This window comes from Solanum pennellii, chromosome 3 (assembly GCF_001406875.1).
Source record: "Solanum pennellii chromosome 3, SPENNV200".
Classification (NCBI taxonomy): domain Eukaryota; kingdom Viridiplantae; phylum Streptophyta; class Magnoliopsida; order Solanales; family Solanaceae; genus Solanum; species Solanum pennellii.
In genome coordinates, this window is record NC_028639.1 from 11,014,987 (window position 1) to 11,027,315 (window position 12,329).

Sequence of the window (12,329 nt, forward strand, 5' to 3'; positions counted from 1 at the left end):
TATATATATATATATATATATATAGACACACCTCAATCTCTACCACCTAGATAAGAAAACCCTCAACCCCAAACAAGTTGTAACATGTGAAAAAATAAACAAATCATAAGCTAACACCCTTAATGGTTATGAAATCGCCATAAATTGATTAAAACCTCCAAAGTTACTTTTACAAGGAAACACACTAACACTCTTAGGGAACTTGTCTAAACAGGTTCAAGGTCTTCTAAAAGTACAATTTTTAAAAGAAATAAGACACAACTCTCACCATAAGGAAAGAGGAGTAGAAACTGTTAGGGATCATCAACATCTTCTCCTATGAAACATTACTGAATTCTTACAACCAGACTATACCAAGTGGCATAGTAAGAGTAGTATCCATACAAATAACACGTACTGGCAGGCATCATCGGTCGATCCGAACCTACCACATGCAGAAATTCAGAAGAAAACATGCAATATGAAAGTCACACCACTCAAAATATTTATCCATATGTTTTCACCATCTCAGGTATAATATCCATAAACTAGCACGGTTTGGACTCAACCTCCTACCTCATTCCGCTCTCAACTCTAGTATTTAAACATTCAACACCCTTGTCACTCTAAGGATTCCAAAGCCTACCATTTATGTCACCCTCATATCAGATCATAACTTAACCCTTCTATCGCATAGGGATTTCCCATATACAAGACCGCTACCAACTATGTTAACCCACTTACTAGTCTCACTCAAGTTCTCATGACAACACCTCAGCCTTTTCAGATCAGTATCCAAAACTGGTTCCTTAGATTAACTCGGTCATATTACTTCAAATCCCCATTATCAACTAGGTTCTAAGCACTAAAAATTATAGCCTATCCCAACACTTAAAACTATGCACCAGACCACGGTCATCATCTATAACATAGCAAAATAGATAAAATACAATCATAATCACAAGTATAATATAGCCTAGACTCTCAGTTCTCACCCTAAGTTGATATGAACAATAATCATGAACAAAATCAACATCAGTACAACAAAACATATTTGATGCATCACATCTTTCAAGTAACCCGGACCTCCTAAGGATCCTTAAAATATCATTCACAGTGTTTAACATCAAACCTGATCTACATAAGAACCATTCCAACATTTAAACACAAATCTTAGCCACTTATGGACCCACATGTACAATCCATTATGAAGAAGTAAACCCAGTTCACTCAGGGAACCAATATGTAAATACAATTCTCTCATGGAATTCACACCCAAACTTTTAGTGTATCGGTGTGGTCTCACGCCAATCAGAGTTAGTATTTATATTAGGCGTGATATCTGAGTCACCGTTGTTAGTGTAATGACGTGGTACCGCAGCCAACCGTATATGGATATTTGTGTATCATGTGTGGTATTCGAGCCAACCGTTAGTATATACCAGATGTGGTATTTGAGAAACCCATGGGGACATCCTCTACTAAGACGTGGTACGCGTGTCAACCAACAATTACAAACAATCATACATAATCACAAACATAATGAACAAGAATACTTGAAACCTCAACTCACATATCATTGCATGAAATTATCAACATAATATCGCTTCATATGCTTTCATATGTTTTTCCCAGAATGCATTACACAAATGATACTAATAAACAGTAAACATGCATACATACATATATTGGACAACACAACCATGCCTATATATCAATGGCCCAACATTGAACCACATTATGAGTACACATAGTTCCTGTTGATTACCACAAGTACCATAAATGACTATAACTCAAAAATTTCATAACACTTAGCCTTAAAATTATCACAAAATCACCCAACAAGAAAACTCAAAATTAACATTCAAGAACTAGAGAACCACCCCCTAGTTATTATCTTTTCCCACCTTCGTAGCAATAAAACAACCTTTGACCATTTAGACTCTGTGCCCTAAGGCCTCGGCATGAAAAATCCTGTCAATCTATAAAATATCATGTAATTGGAAGCATATCTAAACTACTTAGTTAAAAAATCTAGCCTATTTGGACGTCAAGCTGCTGTGACAAGTAAGTTGTGCGACTGATGATCTTCTTTCTTCTTCACAACTCTGAAGGTTAAATCATCTAATGTAACAATTGTAAGAATAATTAATAAACTACTCTTCTAACAAATACTTTGGCGTTCAAACCGACTAGTTCTACCCTCAAATCTACTCAAAAATTCTATTTTGAAAGGGTTAGATCAATGTGTAGTCCCAAGCACATAATCTATCAATGCTAACTCAAATTCAAGAGGTTTTCAACCTATTAATTTTCTATACATCAGAAAATTCTATCTAGGTTAACTTTCTATCCACACCATGATCAATCTAATGTTATTCTAAATATTAAATAATCAAACGAGTGTAAGATCGATGGAAGGACTTACCTTGAAGGAGGAAATCAATGGAAAATTGAAGAAATCACTATTTTATTGCTCTATCCCGACCTTAAATGAGTTTTAGGAGTAAATTAACATTTTAAGTCCGAAAATTGCATTTAACTGCAGGTAGGTCGCTGTAGCATTCCCGCTATAGTATCCTCATCTTTTCAACACGAACAGTCTTTGGTGAAATGGTCATAACATTTATTATGAATTCAAATAATGCAAACATCGTGGAGTTGTAAAGAACACTAATAGACATTTAATTTGATAAGTTATGAGTTACCTAATTCATTATAGGCTGAGAGATATGATTATTTGAAGTTTTCATACTTTAAACTTAAGCTCGAAACTAAATCGTCAGAGCACTTTCAACTTAACTAAGTGACAAGGGCATTATATGGACACATAATTCATAACTAATGTACTCACAACCAAGGAATTGATCCTAACCTATGAAGAATGCAACACCCCATATCCAAAACAGACCAAAAACCAGTTTTTCCTAAAATCTACAAGTACAACAGACAGTGGCCATCGACGGACTATAGCCTGACCCACGGTCCGTCCTGCACATCCGTCGATGAGTCAGAAACCCCCACAATCTCAGCCTAGGAAAATTTGACTAAGTGTCAAAAGAGGGACGGACCGACGGTCCGTAGGTCAGACTATGGTCGGTAGTCTGTATCCGTAGATCAACACCCTATTCACTCACTTTCTGATAAGAACCACGATTGACCAGCACGGTCCGTTGATGGACCTAGGTCTGACCATAAGTGAGAAATAGCAGATAGTTAGGGGGAAAATACAGTTGGGTCAACTTCAGATGGTCATAACTCTTAGCACAAAATGAATTAGGTGTCCCATGACCTACTAACAAATAGATAATTGAATTATCTTTCCATATCCACCAACCTTACTAAAATCAGACCTCCAAGTAAAAAGTTATGTCTGTTTTAGTAAAGGCCTATCGAACACGCCCAACCTACAAACCAAACGACGGACCGTCTATGGAACGACAGACCGTCTGTCCAGGTCGTCGTTTGGTTCGACAGCAGTTACCCAGGGATCTTTTGGTCTTTTCTCACTTTGTTTAAACCCCTTAAATACGTCGTTTTGACCTGAAATCATCAGGTTATAGTCAGTTTAAGCCTAGAATAAAACTTACACCTAAGTCAAATCATTAATCAAAACTTAGAAAATTAGAAGCAAGAAAGGAGAAAAAGGTCAAGAACCCTAGTTCAAGAATGCAACAAGGTTTCAGCCTCAAAATCTAAGTGTTTCTCTGTGAATTTCATCACCAGGTATGTGGGATTTCACGAGGTATGTGGGATTTCACGAGTGGGTTCCTTTCACCCATTGGGTTTCTAGTTTTCAGTCAATTCTTGGTTCTCTTATCATGATTAAACCTACGATTTCTAGAACTTAGATAGAACTTCATGAATTTACTACATATATGTTCCAAATCTTATTGTAAAGTTATTATTCAGTTTATCGCATGAATTTCATAACCCTTGCTTTGTATTTCTTTAGTTCTTGAATTACACAAGCTAGGTCAGACATTTCAGTTATTCAGTTATACATGCCTCAGTTTTTAATGCATCATTATCAGATTAAATATTGCATTCTCAGTTTTCACATTCAGTTTTGCGCTATCAAGTATTTACAGAAACTCAGTCATAATCAGTTAGTTACATAATTCATGGGAGTAGCATAATACTGAGTTGGACTAGGGTTCAACGTCCCTCATTAGTCCCAGAATTACTAGCAAAATAGGTTGTAAGTCCCTTCTGTGGGCAATCAATTTAGTGATCACGCCAGCATGCCTTTATACCTTTGGCAGGGTATATTGGGTCCCCTTGATGGGGTGTATACACCGGACTCCACATTTAGCTCATGTGGTTTTATTGTCGGTTATTTAGTAGCTCCACAGTTCAATAAGACTCTCTTGCATTGACCATTTATTAGTATACTCAGTATTCAATTTCAGCATGTTATAAATTGGTCATTGCATTCAGTTAGCTCAGAGATTTAGTACATCCTGTTCAGATTTTTATACTTTCTTTTGTGCTTGTTCAATTATATTTTATTTCAGCTTTATTCTATCCTACATGCTCATTACCTTTCAAGTACTAACACATACATGCGCTACATCTTCTCGTGATGTAGGTTCAGGTTCTCAGCATCCAAATCACACATAGATCGATTTCTGATCTTCAATTCAGCAGATTCAGTGGTGAAGCCTCATTCTCCGAGCACAATAGTCATGAGTTTCTTTTTAGTATTTAGTCTTTTAGTTTCAGTGTTTGCTAGATTTAGTTGGGGCTTGTTCCAGTATTTCTAGTTCAGTTTAGAGGCTATTTTAAGACATAGTTAGTTTCAGCTTAGTATTGAGTTAATTTTCCTTTGTATTAATCTCATTGTTTTCAAATATCTCAGTTATAAAATATGGGTATTCCCCATCTTTTGAGTTTAAATTTATGATTTAGTTTCCACAACAGTTTATATTCTTTAATATACTCATGATCATGCCAACAAGGTTAGCTTGGGATCACTTGTGGTCCTAGGTTCTGCGTCCGCGTCTAGTGGGTAGCTCGGAGCGTGACAAAACTTGGTATCAGAGCATTAGGTTCAAGAGTCCTAGATGTCTGAAAAACCGCACTAAGTAGAGTCCTTTCCATGGGTGTGAAGTGCACCACAACTAATGAGAGGGAGGCTACAAAGTGCTTTAGAAAAACTTCACTTTCTTGTTACTTTTATCGTGCGTAAGGAATGATCTTATTCCATTCTAACTTGACGTTCTACGTTTCAGATCATGCCTCCTCGTAGAGCTAACGATAGGAATGTGAATGCCATGAATGCAAAAGCAGCTGCTTCAGTCCCCGATCAAGAAGTCTCCAATGCTTAGTTCAGAAATGCTATACAGATGTTGGCTCAAAGTATGACTAACCAGAACAATCGGGTTCATGCTTATGTGAATGAAAATGGTGGATCAGTATAAGCAAGGGTCCGTGATTTTGTTAGGATGAATCCGCCTGAGTTCTTAGGACCACAAACTAATGAGGATCTTCAGAATTTCTTGGATGAGATCAAGAAGATCTTAGAGGTATTGCAAGTCACAGGGAATGATCGGGTTGAGTTGACATCATACCAGTTGAAGGATGTTGATCATATCTGGTACACTCAGTGGAAGGAAAATACGGGTACAGATGCAGCTCCTATTACTTGGTATTGCTTTAGTGAGACGTTTCTAAACAGTTTTTTCCCAATAGAGTTGAGAGAAGCAAAGGCTCAGGAATTCATGAACTTAAGGCAGGGTAACATGACAGTCCAAGAGTATGGACTCAAGTTTAACCAACTCTCTAGGTAAGCTCCTCACATGGTTGCTGACTCCGGGGCTCAGATGAATAAGTTTATAAAGTGTCGGATTTGGTGAAAACTGAGTGCAGAAGTGCTATGTTACTTGGAGATATGAACATCTCTAGGCTTATGACTCATTCTCAGCAGGTTGAGGGTTATAAGCTTAGGGAACATGCTAAGGAGAATAAGAAGGCTAGGACTGGGAACTATAACTATTCTCAACATAAATAGGGTGGTGGAAATCGCTCGCATAGTAAGCAAAAGTTTTCAGTTCACGCCCATTCGTCAGCTAGTGTTCCATCCTCCAAGAACATGTATGACCAGAAGGGTAGAGCATCAGGCTCTAAATCTCAAGGAAGTGTTCAGGCACAAAGACTACTCCACTTGCCCTAAGTGTGTTAAGAACCATCTGGGCGAGTGTCTTGCAGGAAAAGAGGGATGTTTGGGTGCGGTCAGTCTGTTCACAGGTTGAGGGATTGTCCTTCTAGACAGGGTCAAGGAGGCGGGAATGGTAGAGCTCAGTCTACAACTTCAGCAGCACATCAAGTCTCCCAGCTCAGCAGGGTAACTCATCTGGTACTGGTGGCGGTCAGCGCCAGAACATGTTGTATTCTCTTCAGGCTCTCCAGGATCAGGAAGGTTCTCCTGATGTAGTTACTAGTATATTTCTAGTCTTTGACCTTGATGTTTATGCGTTGTTAGATCCAGAGGCTACTCTTTCTTTTGTAACTCCTTACATAGCAGTCCAATTCAGTGTTAGTCCAGAAACTATCTCAAAACCTTTCTCAGTCTCTACTCCAGTCGGTGACCCAGTTATAGCTAGACGGGTATACAAAAATTACCCTGTCACAATCTCTCAGAAAGTCACCTCAGTAGATCTTGTAGAGTTAAAAATGGTAGACTTAGATGTCATTATAGGCATGGATTGGTTACATTCATGCCCCATTCGATTGTATAACTAGGATTGTTCATTTTCAGTTTCCAGATGAACCAATCTTAGAATAGAAGGGTAGTAGTTTAGCGCCTATGGGTCGATTCATCTCTTACCTTAAGGACAGAAAGATGATCTCTAAGGGTTATCTCTATCATCTAGTTAGGGTTATGGATTCTAGCTCTAACACCCCAACTATTGAGTCAATTCTAGTAGTTAATGAGTTTCCAGAAGATCTTCCCGGAGTCCCTCCCGAAAGGGAAATCGACTTTGAAATTGATCTCCTTTCAAATACCCAGCCTATTTCTATCCCTCCTTACAGAATGGCTCCAGCAGAGCTTAAGTAATTGAAAGAACAGTTGAAAGACCTTCTAGATAAGGGCTTCATCAGACCTAGTATTTTACCATGGGGTGCACCAGTATTGTTCGTAATGAAGAAAGATGGTTCTCTCAGAATGTGTATTGACTATAGACAGTTGAACAAGGTCACACTCAAGAATAAGTATCCCATCCCCAGGATTGGTGACGTGTTTGACCAACTTCAGGTGCTAGTCACTTCTCAAAGATAGACCTCCGATCGGGTTATCATCAGCTTAGAGTCATAGATAGTGACATTCTGAAAATAGCCTTCAGAACCCGGTATGGTCATTAAGAATTTGTAGTTATGTCATTTGGACTAACCAAGGCTCCTGCATCTTTCATAGATTTGATGAACAGATTGTTCAATCAGTACTTGGACTTTTTCGTTATCGTCTTCATTGATGACATCCTCATTTACTCTAGGAATGAGTAAGAACATGCGATTCATTTGAGAATTATTTTACAAACTCTCAAGGATCGCCAATTATTTGCTAAGTTTAGCAAATGTGAGTTTTGGTTGCAATCTGTTGCTTTTCCTGGTCACATTGTAACTAGCGAAGGGATCCGAGTTGATTCACAGAAGATAGAAGTAGTGAAACAATGGCCTAGTACCTCTGCTACAGAGATCAGAAGTTTCTTAGGCCTAGTGGGGTATTATAGAAGGTTCGTGGAAGGATTTTCATCCAGCCTCACCCTTGACTAGATTAACTCAGAAAATGGTCAAGTTTAAATAGTCAGACAATTGTGAGAAAAACTTTGCATAATTGAAAACTAGATTGACTATAGCTACTTCCTTGACTCTACCAGAGGGTTCAGATGGTTATGTTATTTATTGTGATGCATCCAGAGTTGGCCTGGTTGTGTGTTGATGCAGCGAGATAAGGTTATAGCTTATGATTCTAGACAACTTAAGGTGCATGAGAAGAACTATCAAACTCATGACCTCGAGCTTGCAGCGGTGGTGTTTACACTCAAGTTATGGAGACACTACTTGTATGGTGTTCATGTAGATGTGTTCACTGACCATAAGAGACTTCAGTATGTGTTCACCCAGAAAGAGTTGAATCTTCGCCAGAGGAGATGGCTTGAGTTCCTTAACGATTATGAGATAAACGTGCATTATCATCCTGGTAAGGCGAATGTAGTAGCAGATGCTCTTAGTAGATTATCTATGGGTAGTGTAGCCCACGTTGAGGAAGAAAGGAAGGAGCTAGTGAAGGATGTTCACAAGCTTGCTCGTTTAGGAGTTCGCCTTATGATCAATATCAGATAGTGGTGTAATAGTTTAGAATGGGGCAGAATCTTCCTTGGTAGTGGAGGTTAAGGAAAAGTAAGACAGTGATTCAATTTTTCTTGAACTTAAGGATGCAGTCCACAATCAGAGATGGGAGTTTTCCCAAGGGGGAGATGGTGTACTTCGCTACCAGGGTAGATGGTGTATTCTTGATGTGGGTGAGTTGAGAAAGCATATCCTTGCAGAATTCCATAATAACTCCATATGTTCTATTCACCCAGGTGACACTAAGATGTACCGCGATCTGCGGGAAGTCTATTGGTGGAATGGCATGAAGAGGGACATAGCAGATTTTGTGAGTAAGTGCCCCAATTGCCAGCAAGTCAAGGTAGAACATCAGAAACCAGGAGGTATGACTCAAGAGATCGATATTCCTACTTCGAAGTGAGATGTTATCAATATAGATTTCATCGTAGGGTTACCTTATACTCGTAGACAACATGACTCAATTTGGGTGATAGTTGATACGATGACTAAGTCTTATCGCTTTTTAGCATTTAAGACTACAAATTTGCAGAAGACTATGCCAAGCTTTACATTAATGAAATTGTGAGGTTGCATGGAGTTCCTTTGTCTATCATCTCAGATAGAGGACCTCAGTTTACCTCTCATTTTTGGAAGTCATTTCAGAAGGGTTTTGGTACTCAAGTTAACCTTAGTACAAAATTTCATCCAAAGACGGATGGGCAGGCAGAGCGTACAATTCAGACCTTAGAGGATATGTTGAGAGCTTGTGTGATTGATTTCAAGGGTAGTTGGAATGATCACCTTCCTCTTATTGAGTTTTCCTACAACAATAACTACCATTCCAGCATTCAAATGACCCTGTATGAGAATTTGTATGGGCATAGATGTAGATCTCCCCTTGGTTGGTTTGAAGTAGGTGAAACACCTTTAATAGGTCCAGATTCAGTCATTATGCTATGGAGAAAGTGCAACTCATTAGAGATAGACTTAAGACAACCCATAGTCGTCAGAAATCTTATGCAGATGTAAGCATAAGAGAATCAGAGTTCGAAGATGATGATTGGGTTTTACTGAAAGTGTCTCCTATGAAAGGAGTGGTGAGATTTGGCAAGAAAGGGAAGCTCAGTCCTAGATATGTAGGCCCTTACAAGATCTTGAAAAGGGTTGTCAATGTGGGATATGAGTTAGAGTTGCTAGCAGAATTAGCAACAGTGCACCTGGTCTTCCACATATCACTCTTGAAGAACGGTGTGGGTGATCCAGTCTCTGTAGTGCCATTAGAGAGTGTGGCGGTGAAAGATAGTCTTTCTTACGAGGATGTACCAGTTGAGATTCTTGACCGTCAGGTTAGAAGGTTGAGAAATAAAGAAGTCGCTTCAGTCAATGTTTTGTGGAGGCGTCAACCTGTAGAGGGAGCTACTTGGGAAGCAGAAGCAACCATGAAAGCCAAGTATCCTCACCTCTTTCCTTCCGATTCCACTCCAGCTTGAGGTAATAGTTCCTCTTCAGTTTTCCAGTCATTCATGCGTGAATTCAGTCTTAGAATCATGTTCCCTCAGTTTGTACATTCATTTTCAGCGTATTTTCATGTTCTTAGAACTCAATTCAGTCAGAAACTCAGCTCTCAGTGTTTACTAGTAAGGTTTGCAGCTCTATTCCTCTATTCCAGCTAGTTTATTCTTCATTCGAGTACGAATGTTCCCAAAGGGGAGATAATGTAACACCCCGTATCCAAAATAAACCAAAAACCAGTTTTTCAAAAAATCTACAGTTGCAACAGACGGTGGCCATCGACGGACCCTAGCCTGAACCACAATTCGTCCTGCACATCCATCGATGGAGTAAGAAACCCCCACAATCTCAACCTAGGAAAATTTGACGAAGTGTCGAACGAAGGACAGACCAACGATCCGTAGGTCAGACTATGATCCGTAGTCTGTATCTGCCGATCAACACCCCATTCATTCACTCTCTAATAAGAAACACGATTGACCAGTATGGTCCGTAGATGGACCTACAGTCCGTAGGTCTCACCGTAGCTGAGAAATTGCAGATAGTTAAGGGGGAAAATGTTGGGTCAACTTCATTATGTTCATAACTCTTAGCACAAAAGAAAATAAGGTGTCTCATGACCTACCAATAGATAGATAATTGAATTAGCTTTCCATAGCCACCGACCTTGCTAAAATCAGACCTCCGAGTAAAAACTTATGCCTGTTTTAGTAAAGGCCTGTCGAATAGGCCCAACCTACGGACCAAAAGATGGACCGTTGATGAAACGACGGACCGTCTATCCAAGTCATCATTTGGTCCGACAGCAATTAACCCAGGGGTCTTTTGGTCTTTTTCCACTTTATTTAAATCCTAAGATACACCTTTTTGACCCTAAATCATCAGGTTATAGTCAGTTTAAGTCTAGAAACATAACTAAAACTTACCATAGTCAAATCATTGATCAAAACATAGAAAATTACAAGCAAGAAAGAAGAAAAAGGTCAAGAACCCTAGTTCAAAACGCAACAAGGTTCCAGCAGTTCCAGCCCCGAAGACTAAGTGTTTCTCCGTGAATTTCCTCACCAGGTATGTGGGATTTCACTAGTGGGTTCCTGTCACCCATTGGGTTCCAGTTTTCAGTGAGTTCTTGGTTCTCTTATCATGATTAAGCCTAGGGTTTCTACAACTTTGATAGAACTTCATGAATCTACTAAATATATGTTCCAAATCATATTGTAAAGTTATTATTCAGTTTATCGCATGAATTTCAGAACTCTATCTTTGTATTTCTTTAGTTCTTGAATTACACATACTAGGTCAGATATTTCAGTTATTCAGTTATACATGCCTTAGTTTTTAATGCATCATTATCATATTAAATGTTGCATTCTCAGTTTATATGTTCAGTTTTGAGCTATCCAGCATTTACAGGAACTCAGTCATAATCAGTTAGTTACATAATTCATGAGAGTAGCATAATACCAAGTTGGACTAGGATTCAGCGTACCCCCAGAACTACTAGCCAAGTAGGTTGTAAGTCCCCTCTGTGGGCAATCAGTTTAGTGATCACACCAGCATGCCTTTATACCTTTGGCAGGGTATTGAGTCCTCACGATGGGACGTATACACCGGACTCCACATTTAACTCATGTGATTTTATTGTCGGTTATTTAGTAGCTCCCACAATTCAGTTAGACTCTCTTGCATTGACCATTTATTAGTATACTCAATATTCAGTTTCAACATGTTGTAAATTGATCATTGCATTCAGTTAGCTCAGAGATTTACTATATCATGTTTAGATCATTATACTTGCTTTTATGCTTGTTCAATTATGTTTTATTTATGCTTTATTCTATCCTACATGCTCAGTACCTTTCAAGTACTGACACATGTGTGCGCTACATCTTCTCGTGATGTATGTTCAGGTTCTCAGCATCTAGATCACGTATAGATCGATTTTCGATATTTACTTCAGCAGATTCAGTGGTGAGACCTTATTCTCCGAGGATAATAGTAATGAGTTTCTTTTCAGTATTTAGTCTTTTAGTTTCGGTTTTTTCTAGATTTAATTGGGGCTTGTTCCAGTATTTTTAGTCCAGTTTAGAGACTATAATCTCATTGTTTTTGAATATCTCAGTTATAGAATATGAGTATTCCCCATCTTTTGAGTTTGATATTATGATTTAGTTTTCGCAATAGTTTATATTCCTTAGTATGCTCATGATCATTCCAGCAGGGTTAGCTTGGAATCACTTCTAGTCCTAGGTTTCGTGTTCGCGTCTCGGAGGTAGCTTGGGGCGTGACAAAGAAAGAGACCATATACCTTTACCATAGAAATTTTTAGTAACAACTGAATGGTTCATACTATATATGTATTGATACATATATATTTGAGTTATGACCTTCATATCAATACATGTATTTAGCCTAATTATTCTTTCTATTCTAAAACTAGCTAACCTTTCTCCCCTCTCTCCCACTCTTCTCTCTCTCTCTCTCTCTCTCTCTCTCTCTATATA

At 38.7% G+C, this 12,329-nt stretch overlaps 1 long non-coding RNA gene across 1 annotated transcript in view; it reads right to left on the reverse strand.

Moving 5' to 3' along the window:
• Positions 1 to 12,329, reverse strand: part of LOC107014079 — a 16,220-nt gene that overhangs the window by 2,562 nt on the left and 1,329 nt on the right. The window lies entirely within an intron of this gene.